This window comes from Triturus cristatus, chromosome 5_2, assembly GCF_964204655.1.
Source record: "Triturus cristatus chromosome 5_2, aTriCri1.1, whole genome shotgun sequence".
NCBI classification, from domain to species: domain Eukaryota; kingdom Metazoa; phylum Chordata; class Amphibia; order Caudata; family Salamandridae; genus Triturus; species Triturus cristatus.
In genome coordinates, this window is record NC_140588.1 from 329,959,715 (window position 1) to 329,973,722 (window position 14,008).

Genomic DNA, 14,008 nt, shown 5'->3' on the forward strand with positions numbered 1-14,008 from the left:
AGTCAGCAAGACACGCGAAAGCGTGTGTTTGCTGATAAGGCGGTGAAATTATCACCGCTTTTCGCCCGAAAACGGATGCAAAAGCGGCAATAATTTCATATTGCCGCCTTGTTAATATGCTCCTTGGTATCGTGCTCGCATCCACCTGCGATCACGATACGGATGTGCAGAACAGAGTGCAAGGAACAGACAGAAAGACCCAGGGCCAGCTTTAGCGCTGGTGGCGCCTGGTGGGACACTGTTTGTTGGCATCCCTCCCTCCCCCACGACCTCCTCCACTGATTCCCTCACTACCACCCTGCAACAATGCTCCTCTAGTCTCCATAACCACTCTCTCTCATGAATTTCTTTTGTTTTATAGCGCCTCTCATACCAGTGAAAGGTGTCCGAGCACTCTTCATCTCATACACATTGCACAGAGTCAATCGATCATTAGTGTGTAAATCTGTGTATAGGAAATGTTACATCCGACAGATGACTGCAAGGTGTAGGTAAGTCATTCATACTGGTCACCAGTATAGTTTGAGTGCTTGGTCTGGAGAAGCACAAACTCAGAAGTTAAAACGTAACACCATGGTTGGGGGTAGACATTAATAATACGAATTGATTTGTATCCAAGTCAACCCTTTTTGAAACATTAGGATAATGAAAGACTACTGAACAGATTTACACTAAATCACAAAAAGTAAAATCTGCAGACCAAGATCTAGATTCCTGACAAATTTGGTGTAATTCAATTCAGCAGTTTTTGCTGTAGTCCTGTGTAAAGAAGTCTATGGAAAATGCATGGGAATTTTGTGTTTTGGTGCCACCCTATTTTCTTGGTCCCTGCTTGACATATGATCCCAGAACTCTCCATGCATAAACTAGTAACAAAAAAATAAAACCTTTTTGGAACTTTTTGTGGAGATGCATCAAACGGTGCCAAAGTTATTAGCAACACAAAGAGTGCTTTTCCTATGGAAAAGCAATCCTAACGCCTGTCACTAGGTAATATATATAAATATATATATATATATTCACTGAAAAAACCAAAGGTTTCAGGGGCGTTATAGTTAGGAATTGGCATTTAAAAAACCTTGGAAATTCACTAAAAAAAACATAGGTTTCAGGGGTGTTATAGTTAGCTGGACATTTCCCTCGTACAAAACCCTAGAAATTCCCCTGTTATAGTTAGTTCAGCTAACTATAACTTGCGCCCCCGCAATGCACTGCTGATGACGTCACATATTACATCACTCATGACATGGTCAGTGACATCACTGATGACATCTCAAATGACATCACTGATGACATCACTGTTGACATCATCCAGTGACTGTGTGTTTCTGTAAAGTTTAAATATGTTTTATATATTTATAGTGAAAGAACCTGTGGAAGAATGAGTGGGTGAATGTCTGTATGTGTCTGTGTGTAGGTGTATAAGTGGCTGCATGGTTTTGTGAATACCTATATGAGTGTCTATATGGGTTATTGATTGGTTGTCCGAGTATCTGTATGGGTGACTGAGTGTTTGTGTGGGTAGGGTGTGTGTGACTCTATGCATAGATGTGTGAGTGGGTGATTCTATGGGTGCATGGTTTTAAGAGTGCATCTGTGATGAACTGTATGGTTGGGTGAGTGTATGTATGGGTGTATTAGGGATTGAATGTATATCTCAGTGGTACATGTGTGACTAACTACATATGTGAAAGGCAGTATATATGTGTGTAAGAGTATATAAGTGGGTATATGTGAGAGTGTGTGATTGTGAGAGTGGCTGTATGGATGAGTGTGTGCTTGTATCAATGATTGTATAAGAGCGTAAGAATGTGGTATTATTTTTATGAGTAAGTGAACTTGAGTGTGTTTAACTGTATAGGTGAGTAAATTCGACTGTGTTTAATTACTTGCACGACTGACTAGGTGTGTCAGTACCTCAATGGATGATTGGCGGTGTGTGAGTGTCTATATAGGTGTATAAATGCATATGATATTCTTGTACGGAGTGACTGTAAGTATGAGTGACTGTACAGGTGAGTGAGTGGAGGTGTATGTAGACCTAAGAGTTAATGAGTGGGTGTGTAGTTATTGGTATTGGAGCATCTATGGTTTTCAAAATGGCCGTCTGAAATTTTGAGTCGGTGTATCAAAGGTTAAATTAGGGTGTGAGAACATGCACTAATTTATCACATGGATGATGTCATCAGTGATGTCATTTGAGATGTCATCAGTGATGTCATCAGTGATGTCACTGACCATGTCATGAGTGATGTAATATGTGACGTCATCAGCAGTGCATTGCGGGGGCGCAAGTTATAGTTAGCTGAACTAACTATAACAGGGGAATTTTTAGGGTTTTGTAGGAGGGAAATTTCCAGCTAACTATAACACCCCTGAAACCTATGGTTTTTTCAGTGAATTTCTAAGGTTTTTTAAATGCCAATTCCTAACTATAACGCCCCTGAAACCTTTGGTTTTTTTCAGTAAATTTCAAAGGTTTTTTAAATGCCAATTCCTAACTATAACGTGCATGAAACCTATGGTTTTTTCAGTGAATTTCAAAGGCTTTTTAAATGCTATTTCCTATCTATAACTTATCACTAAAGATATCATGTTTAATGATTTTGATAGGATTTCTATATTTTTCAAATTCAGTGTCTCAATTTCATTAATTATGTGGTTTCTTAAATTCTTTTTTATCACCATTTTTTAAATTAATTTTTTTAATTAATTCTTTTAAAAACTAAAAAATATTATTTGTTTTTATTGGGTTTTTCAAACATATTTTTTTATATTTAAAAAAATATTTTATTAACTATATGTTCAAAACTTTATTTTATATATTTTATTTGCAATGTTTTTGGATCCGCGCACCCTGTGCGTACCGTTCTCGATCCCTACGCGTTAGCATCCGATCATGGTATACGTTGGGTACGTGTTTAGTGCGCGATCTCAATGCGACCGGTACGTGACACCCAGCCTATACGCGACACGTTCGATGTACGTAACGTGATGTTTACGCGCATCCGCGATGCGTCATCTGCATCTATGACGCGGTAGGTGCGCGGTTCCCGCGAAATATTTAACATTTTAAAAAACATATATATGTGTATTTCATGTGAATATTAATTGAAGACAATCTCTAAACTAGTCTTAAAACCAATATATTTTTACATCTAATCCTATAATTTTTTTTAATTCAATTTCGCGGATGCGCGCTGGGTGCGTGCTGCGTAAGCGCAGGGTGCGCGGATCCCATGTGACCTGCAAAAAAAGAGATTTGATTGGTTCATTACACTTCCTGTTCTAAGTATTGAAAGACCCCACCCAATTCAATCATTCTTCTTTCAACTTCTTTGGAGGAGAAGATTTTTTAGACTAAGTTTACACTTAGCTCTAACTTTTTTCAACTAAAAATGGCTTCAGGGCAGCAGGCATCACCTGCATCTCCTCACTCATCTGAGGATGAATTTTTGGTGGAGGCACCACCCAAAGAACATTTTTCTTCAGTGGTGTGGACATTTTTTACTTTTCCCGAGGGGCAGAATAAGACCAATGCTACCTTGGTCACGTGCAAGATTTTTAAAAGAGTGCTGTCGCGAGGGGATCCTAACAAGAAATACTCGTGCGGCACGGCAAGTATGATGAAGCACCTGAGGACCCTTCATCCTAACAATCTTGCACGAGAAGAATGCAGACGGATGAAACACTCTTGCTCCTGCGCCTTCCACCTCATCACAGCCGAGCACCTCAAGAGTGCATCCATCAGCCCAAAATGTGGACATCCATCCTCAATTTCAGTATTTAAAAGTGCTCTGCACTAAGTGCAATGTGACTTTGTGCTACGGTGAGCAGTCGATCGATCTGATCTGCCGCCGGCAAGAAAGTCACATTTGCTATTTTTTTTTTTTTGTTTTTTTTTGTTTCCTGAAGTTCATTGTTTGGTTACTCCTGTTTTTTTTTGTTTTGTTTTTTTCCCCCAGAAAAACCAAAAAAATCACAAAATTGTTAGAAAAAACAAAAAAAAATATAAAAGAAGAAAGAAGAAAAAAAAAGTTCTTGTAAGAACTAACTTTCCTGGTTTAAAAAAAGAGCTAAATTTCTTTGTAGTGTGTGAAAGTTTAGATGAATGTATGTGTAGTACGTAATTGAGTGAATGAATGCATTAGTAGCGTATGGTGAATGTGTAAGTGCAGAACTATGAGGATGTGCTGCAGCATCACACAGTAACCTCTTTAACTGCAGTGTGCTGTAGTACTTCCGAAGCACAGGGATGCAACATATGTACATAAATATGTTGCAAATCTATGCTTCTCTCTGCACGGCTGCTTAAACTGCAGCCATGTGGTGATACAGGCACCCTTGCACCATAGTGTAAGGATATCTCTGTCATGTGCTCTTTGTTTTTCTACAGGAAGACACACCTTCCTGCACAAAAACAATGAGAAAATGCATTTTTCTCCTTCAATGTATGCTGAACATTTCAGCATGCATTGAAGATATAAAAAGGAGGAGAAATTAAAACAATTCTCATTGTTGTGCTTTCCTACACCAATTTTAGAATGGTGCAGCATTCACACACATATCGAGATTTATGATTTATGATAAATCTAGACATGTGTCTTGTTCTATGAGTATTCAGTGCAATCATGCACAACACTTATAGAACACCCTTTCAACGCAAAGTGAAGTGCATGGAGTAGAAAAAGTACACAGAGTGCCTTTTCCTCTCTTTGTAAATATAAAAGAGTGTCTTGCGCAATAACTATGTTACAAAAAGTGACATATTTCCGGTTTTAAAATTCCTTGCAAATGATAGAAGGTAAGCACAGAGTTTTGTCTGCAAAGATGTTCAAAGAAGAATGATTGAAATGATTGCGGTCCTTCAATAGCTAAAATGGGAAATATTATGAACCCCCTCAAATCTCTTTTTTTGCAGGTCACATGATATCTGATTATGGTCAGATTTCAAAACTACATAGGTATAAACAGAGTGTTTTTAGAAACGTGTTTCAACTTTGTAGCTTCTTGCAGACCTCATCATTCTGCATATTGAGACTTAGTTAAACTTACCTTCACAATAATAGGAATAAAAAATGGTATACATTTTTTTCATATATTCATTGCAATCTAAATTCATATAAATTGCTTGTTTTAAAATTTGGATCTGTGAAAGAAAAGAAAAAAAACAATTATAACATGTAATAATACATTTTTTACAACACAGCATAATTTGTTTGCCTTTTCCGCTGTTCTCAGAATATATTGAATTTCACTAGAAATAGTGATTTCAATCGTACTCATCACTTAACAGCGGGCAAAAAAAAAAACAATCAGAAAGATTGTTAAAAAAAAAACAACATACTATTCTCAGTAAAATACCAGAAAATACAAATCACATATATATGAAATGCTTACAGATTACAACATTTTATAACTTCATCTTATAAAAACTGTAAATGTTGCCGCATTAAAATAATCACCGAATGAATGACCACCAAAAAGTCCATAATTCAAAAATATACCTTTCCTTGAGGCCAAATGGTATTTTTCACTTCTTCTTTATGTAAATTGTCCAATGGTAGTCCTATTAAATTATAATAATAAAATACTCAGAAAGTGAATTATCTTCCTAAAACTTTGGCTTTAAAAATATTAGGTAGGAATTTGGTAATTCACTAGGCAAACGTTGTTTGAAAACCAACTGGGCATCATTACAAAGTGTCCAGCCTTTGTCACATTTTAGATAGGCAGTGTAATGTCCAGATGTGGTGGAAGGACCATCATGGAAAATTATTGCAATTGCTACAAAAGTCCTTCCTTATATTGATAGTTGTGCTGCTACAAATTGATTTATTAAAGTATCCAATTTTCTTCCGTCAGCTGTACAACGTTGCAAAATTATGTATTTTCCATATTTTGATAAGAATAATGTGGATAACATTTCTGATTTACATTGGCTACACTCCATGTTTTGAATTGCACCTTTAACTAATTTATTGAAAGACACTGATTTACAGTCTGGTAATGTTAAATACAGAAATCTCTCAGTGTCTACATTGGTGCTACATGTATACATGCAATTTTCACAATAATGTTCCCATTTGTAAGAAAGGCCAAACATATTTTCTATTTCAACACCTTCATTTTCAAAAATGGTAAGCATATACATTAAAAATTCCTGAGCATCTTGTTGGATATTTTGTGTAAATTGTGTAGAGCCAGAACACACATCCAAAAGACTACGAACATCTGAAACAGATTGTATTTTACTTCTATCTGTTGTCAATTTTTCATAAACAGAATGCAACAGAGAACAAAATCTTTTTTGCCGAGTCTCCATAATTTGCTCTTGCAAGCCTTCAAGATAAAAAAACAACATTGACCACTACATTAGCATAGCAGTTGACACCAGAACTATTTTCAAACTGATAACCAACAATCTCTCCAACACTGTCCAATTTATTTTTACCTGCAATCACAACATTATCTTGTTCTTTTCTTTTCTTGACACCTTCAAAACAGATATTCTGTAATCTTCTTTTTCGACCAACCACACACTTTTCAAATACAGGATATTGACCTAAATTTGGAGCATACATCCTTCTTAACCTATTATACTCTTTTACACAGTTTGCATCTGCAGTAACCTTTGTCTCATCAAAATCAATCAAAAATAAACCAGATAATGTTCTGACTCGCGACAAAGCAACATATGCCATACCCTCTTTAAATACGGTAGATCCAATGTTCACCAATGCACTGTCTACACTTAATCCTTGAGATTTATGAATAGTCACTGCATATGCCAGAGAAAATGGAAATTGTTTCCTACGGACATATAAATCTTTAACAAGCAAAAAACAAACTGAACAACGACCAATTTCTTTAACTTCATCAATCTGATCAAATTTAATTTTTAAAAATTCAATTCCTTCTTTTTTCTGATAATTCACAAAATCCACCACTTTGCCCATTGCACCATTAACTAAACCTTTCTCTACATCCAAATTACGCCTTAAAATTACCCGACAGTTTACACACGCATATAGTGTCTTTTCTAAACCAGCAGTTTTAGATATTTTTTTTTCTAAACAATCCAGTTTTGATCTCAACTTTCCCGTCAAAATAATAGTGATTCCTTCATGCAGTATTTTATCGATGGCTTCCATTTTTACAATTTCTTAATTTTCCAGTTTTAATAATTCTTCGTTGAATATTGAACACTCACGCAGTGTTGGCATTAAGCAAATCACTGACTTATTTTTAGCAATTTCCACGTACACTTTTGCAGGAACTGCATTTTCATTTGGAAAGACATTCCAAAGTAATCGACTCTCCAAAGCTTCTTTCCCTTGTTTTGAAAGAATTCCAATTCTTATATCTTGAAGAATACTTCCATATTCAGCATCATTTGCCTGTCACATATTTGTTGTCAGTTCTTTGTATTAAAAATTACTCCAAATGTTCACATTACCAACACTGCCAAGAGACTTTCTGGTATCTTCATGGGCAAGTGTTTTAAATACCAGTTGTCCTTTTACCGGAGTCAGTTGCAGTAGATCTCCAAAAACTATCACGTGTTTTCCTCCAAATAACACGTCATACTCTGTTTTAAGAATTTGCTGCATTCTTAAATGCACAAAAGCAAGCATCAAGTTTGAAACCATGCTCACCTCATCAATAATGAGAAGTTTAATTTTCTTCAGGACTCTTGAAACTTCACAACAAGCTTCTCCAGATAGCTTGTGGTATTCCAATTTGTTCTCATGCTCTACTGGTAGCATTAGTAAACGATGTAAAGTCATTCCTTTAATGTTATGTGCTGCCAACCCAGTTGGAGCAGTGACAACACAAGACCAATGCGACTCAGTTGTTTTTTGCAGATAACTTGTAATTACTTTAATTAAGAAACTTTTTCCTGTTCCAGCTTGACCACTCACATACATTCGGATAGGTTGAAATGATGTAAATGAGCACCCTCTCTTTTCATGAAGTAATCCATGGTCAATCTGCTCTTTCACTTGGTGATATATTTGTTTCTGTTCAACATTTAGTTGCTCTTCCAAGTTTCCTAACTGTATTGCATCTTCTTGTGCTTGATACATTGCTGTCTCCACCTCATTCATTGCAATCGCTGCTTCATTTTCAACAATTGGTTGTCCTAGTGGATCTTGACTCAGTGCAGCAGAACTTTGACTGTCTTGAGAACTGTCTCTAGCAATCTCAGCTGCAATTATAGCTTCTTGATCAATTTCATCATTCAACATTTTGACATAATTTGCAAAAGCACTGCATTGTATGCTATCTTTACAAGCATTCAATGAATCTTCATAGCTGGAAAAATCTCCAAGTAATTCCAATTCTGAACGCCATGGTTTAAACATTTGCAAAAGGGCTAAATAGTAAAATTCCCTTTTGTCAGCAGTGTCGCAACTCAGTTTTCTGTGATTAATTACATTTCCTTTCCTTTGTTTCACCAGACATCCTTCGGAACCAATCACTCCATATTTTCCATCGTTGATGTTCTCTGTAGTATTCCGTTTAAAAGTGTAGTTTTGCAGCACTTCATAGAGACACATGTTCTCAAGATGATGACTTCTATTCGGATAGTATGTGTCCAACATATTGGTTTTCAAAATATCTGTACTTTCAGGGTCATTTTCTGCTAAATATTCAATTTCTTGAACAGATCTCAGTACCCGATTTCGCATTCCTGCAAGACCTAGACTCACCCAAATGATTCTTCTACTTTTGGAATATAGACTTGCGGATGATAACCGATCTGAACATTCATATGCTCCAATTTCACGATGCGATAACATCTTCAAACTGAAACTGTATAATTTCTTACTTAGAGTCTTCTCGTGAGAAATCTCTTCCCACATTTCTTTCAATTCAGTCTTTTCTGATTTAGTAATGTAAGACGTTACACATCGAGCAACAGCAATGGAATTGTCCGCAACATACTGAATATCCATGTTAGCGTTCCACATGGATAAAATAACTGGATTGTAGTCATTTATGTATTTTGATTCTTCGCTTGTTCTTAAGTTGTAGGTGTTTTTCGGAGACTTTCTTGTGATGGTATGTCGTATAGCTGACATAAAACTGTTCACTCTTCCGTTGGATAATACAGGATGTGGAAATCCAAAACGACATTTGGTATAGAACTTATCCTTTGACTTGTACTTTCGTCGACAGTATTTTCCACACCTGTGGCTTTGAAATCGTAAGACTTGTTGTTTTAAGTTTTTGTCTTCTCTGCTATTGGAAAGAGCACATGTAGCATAATCTTCAATGAAAGACAAAACAGTTTCATCTGAATCTGTTCCAAATTTGGGGGCGTCCTTGACCCATAACAACATATGTATGTGAGGAGCACCTCTTGCTTGATACTCCTATCTCCAAAAGAAATCCACACCTTCTCCAAGAGGAGGATTCTTTTTATTGCAGATGAAAGACATCATAGCTTCAAATCTATGATTGAAATATCTGCATATATTGACAGGATCCAAAGAGCACAATTCTCCAGGTGTCTTGTATTCAATATTTTTTGTATTGGAATTTGCCTCTCGAAGAAATTCAAGTAAATCATCCCAAGCATACACAGCACAGCTTAGTGTAATGAACCATGTAGGAGTTCCCAAGTTCCGTAGCATACATTTCAGATCTCCATGTCGACGGTACCAATATTCATTAGTCCCACGCTGACATGCCATCAGATTAATCAACTGAGATTCTAAATGATCATTTCTCTGATGCATTTTATCCATAAAATCCTTTGCAGTTACATTTTGAAGATGCATTCCAGTTTTTAAAATGTGATTTACTGCATATGAAAGTCCAGACAAGTCACTTTCAAACAGAAGATTAAACATATAAGGGAGACATTGACGAAATCTTGGATCTTCTGCATATAATCTTGTTGTCCGATATTCAGATGCAGGAATCTGCACAGGACGTTCATCATATCATCCACCTTTTCCTGTTGGAAACAACTGCGGGAAACAACGAGCTTCCAAGCTCTCTTCCCATACACTCATGGGACTTCCTGTTGCTTTTTTCATTTGAAACAACTCAATCGTATTCCCCATCACCTCTTTGGAATGAAGTGGATGTACACTGTAATGTTCATAGATCTCTTCACATCTGGACATGTCCACTTTTTCAATTTGTCCACTTAATGTTTCAGTATCTTCTGCTAAATCTATTTCTTCTTCTCCAACAAACACATTTCTATAGTACTCATTATTTTTTAACAGATACAATGACGCCTTTTGCACTTTTCTAACATCCACTAACTCTTGCCAGATGTTCTTATTCTTAGTAGGAACACCATTAACTAGAATGACTAGTGGCTCATTTTCTGCATGGTCTACACCAATAGTTTCAATATTTTTCCTTAAATATAATGGTAAATACACAACTCTTCCTTTCAATCCTCTTTGCAACTCTGATGGAGGTAATTTACTTGTTTTGGGCTCCATACGAACAATAGCCTGAAACGGGTGAACACATTGTATGAGAATAGACTCATACGTATTTAAATCTATCAGCTCTGGAGGAATAGCAACCAACTCTAGATTATTATGAACAGCTCTAGCAGGCATTTTATTCTCATCTAATTTATTATAACAATATTTACAAATACGCTGCTCACATCCCAAATCAAAACAATCCTCTACCAACAAATAAGTTGCAAATTCCATCCACTTATCATTATCTTCTATTTCACTTTTTAAATACAGATTGACACCCCTAGTCTGATTTTTATAGTGACTTCGCCGACAACAAATAATGGAAACATTTAGGGCCTTATGTAGGTAAATTACATTTACCACTTCATAAATACCGAATTTTACCGATTCGGTATTTATGAATCGGTAAATGTAATGTAGGTAAAAAAATACCGATTCGGTAAGTGTCGGTACTTTAGAATTGGTATTTACCGATTCGGTAATGGTAACCTGTATCTCATTGAATCCTATGGGCCAGGAGGCCCGTAGGAATCAATGGGAAGCCAGATACCATTACAGAATCGGTAAATACCGAATCGGTAATGGGGGGAGCTCAATCAAGGGTGGCAGGGTGTCACATTGACACCCTGTTGCACCCCTGATTCCTGCATGTGTGCACATGTGGCACACATACATGCCCTAAGGGCATGTGTGTCTGCCACATTGCACACTGCAAAGTGCACAAAAATGCTTTTTCACACCTATTCGTCATTTACCACCAACTATTAGTTGGTGGTAAATAACGAATCCACACAACACCCACACACTCCCCCTACATCTCATTTCATGATTCGGTATTTACCGAATCGGTAAAATTACCGATTCGGTAATTTTACCGATTCGGTAAATTACTGAATCATGCAATTGTCCCCCTACATAGCAAAAGCCTAAATACCGGTCGGTAACGGTATATTTACCGAAAATCGGCTACCTACATAAGGCCCTTGGTCTTTCACCTGAAATTACCTTAAACTTTGTGATTTCATCCTCAAATTTTTCTGTAATTACGGGTTCTACATTGTCTTCAACATTTTGTTCTACTAATGTGTCAGTTTCTTCACTCTGTTGCTGAGGCCCAAAGTAACAAAACTCAATATCATCACAGACCTGCTTCACATCTTACACTGACCCACGCAAAAGAGCACTGTTCAACTCACTTAACTTTAGTGCTGGACTTTTTGCATAATACAACCTTCTCACTAACTTCGGCATTTGAGTATGATGTACTGCCAGCATTCTGAAATGGTGAAAAACACTTTGACAAACTTTCCTAGAAAGAAAAGCCAGAGAATGACCTTGCAAACCAGTATGTTTTCTCACTCTGCAAGGGTCTAGTCCTTGCAACAGCTTAATCTTTTGTTTTACACTTTTTTTAGTATAGTCTCGTAAAAAACTACATAATTTTTCAATAGATTCCTGTCGTACACTGCAAACACTACTGCAATCCCAAGTGTACACAGGGTTTTTAGCACGTCTCCCTAAAACTTCATCAGCTATCACTTCTTCTGCATTTCTTTCAATCATTTTCTCTTTCTCCATTGGACAACTGTCACTAACCTCATAACCTCTACCACTGGTGTCAACTGCATACAATAATTTTTCGCTCAGTGAATAACTCTCTTCATTAAAAAAAGGCTCTGAACTAGAACTGTGTTTCCATTCTCCCCAAAAAAATCACAAATTTTGTTTTTATTAATAACTCTTTTCCTCCTACTTTTGGCCTTCATTACTTATATTGGTTTATCTAGTGATCAAATTCTGTTTAACACTAAAATAAACAGTTTCCTTTTTACTTCAAAAGCCTTTTCCACAATGTTGTCAATATGCTTTTTCTTTTTATAAAATAGAGCTCTCTTTTTATATTTCTTCACATCTTTCAGCAAATTATGTACTACTCTTGTAAAATATTTTTTTGCGTAATTCCTTATACTGATTTTGCCTTCTTTTACCATACTTTATCTCCTTTGACTGACCATTTGCTTTTTTACTTATCCTCTTATTTTGAATTGTTTTCTTACTTGTAAAATTCTCAGTAATTCCAGCATTATCTACATTCTGTTTGCTCCTACAAACATTTTTAATAAATTGCTTCGTGATCTTACCAGAAGATTTTTTCCTTTTAGCCACATTATCTTGTACATTGAATACTTGTGGTTGATGTTTCTTCAAATAATCCTCCTGTCTCTGTTCTTTTCTTTTTCTTTTTTTCTGGCATGATTTCTCTATTTTAACGTTAAAAAAAATATCTGTAAAAAAGAATCACAAATAAAAGTATATTAATAACTTTCAAATTTATACTATTCCATCACTGTACAAACATATTTTATATAAAAACTGACTAAGAAACTATAGCCCTGAACCACAAGTGTGACGATGGTTAAAACACTGCATACTACTTTGAAGCAGTTCATGCTGTAAACCCTACCTCACTAAAAGACTACATGCTAACTGACTGAATGATTACAGTACTATAAGGAGACACACTGGGTGAGTAACAGGGTGTTTGCTAGAAGTGTATGAATACTAACTGGGGAATTGAAGGTGTGAAAGACTACTGTGTAGGTGATTAGAAGACTGCATGCATACTGCATAGCCATTTAAAGCAGTCCATGTGCTAAGGCCTGGCTCACTGCATGAGTACTTGGGTACTGACTGAATGATTAGAGTACAGCAAGGAGAGTGCCTTGGTGAATTTATAAGTGCTAGGCTTTTGGCGCAGGGAATGGATTAGTACTTGGTACTGAATGGGTCACTAGAGGAGTGCAAAGGGAGTGACAGAATGTTTGCTGGACTGTTTGGATACTGACTAGGGAATTGAAAGTGTGAAAGACAAGTGTCTAAGTGGTTAGAAGACTGCATGCATGGTGGATAGGGGTTTGAAGCAGTCCATGTGCTAAGGCCTGGCTCAGTGCATGAATACTTAGGCACTGACTGAATGATTAGAGTACTGCAAAGAGAGTGTCTTGGTGAATTTATAAGTGTTTGGGTTTTGGTACAGTGAATGGATTAGTACATGGTGCTGAATAGGTCACTAGAGGACTGCAAAGGGAGTGACAGGGTGTTTCCTGGAAGTGTATGGATACTGACTAGGGAATTGAAGGTGTGAAAAACAACTGTGTAGGTGGTTAGAGGACTGCATGCATAGTGAATAGGCGTTTGAAGCAGTCTATGTGATAAGGCCTGGCTCACTGCATGAGTGCTTGGGTACTGACTGAATGATTAGAGTAATGCAAGGAGAGTGCCTGGTTGAATTTATAAGTGGTTGGGTTTTGACACAGTGAATGGATTAGTACATGGTGCTGAATGGGTCACTAGAGAAGTGCAAGGGGAGTGACTGGGTGTTTGCTGGAGTATATGGATACTGACTGGGGAATTGAAGGTGTGAAAGACAAGTGTATAGCTGGTTAGAGGACTGCATGCATAGTGGATAGGGGTTTGAAGCAGTCTATTTGGTAATGAATGGTTCACAACATAAGTACTTAGAAACTGACTAAATCATCAGACTA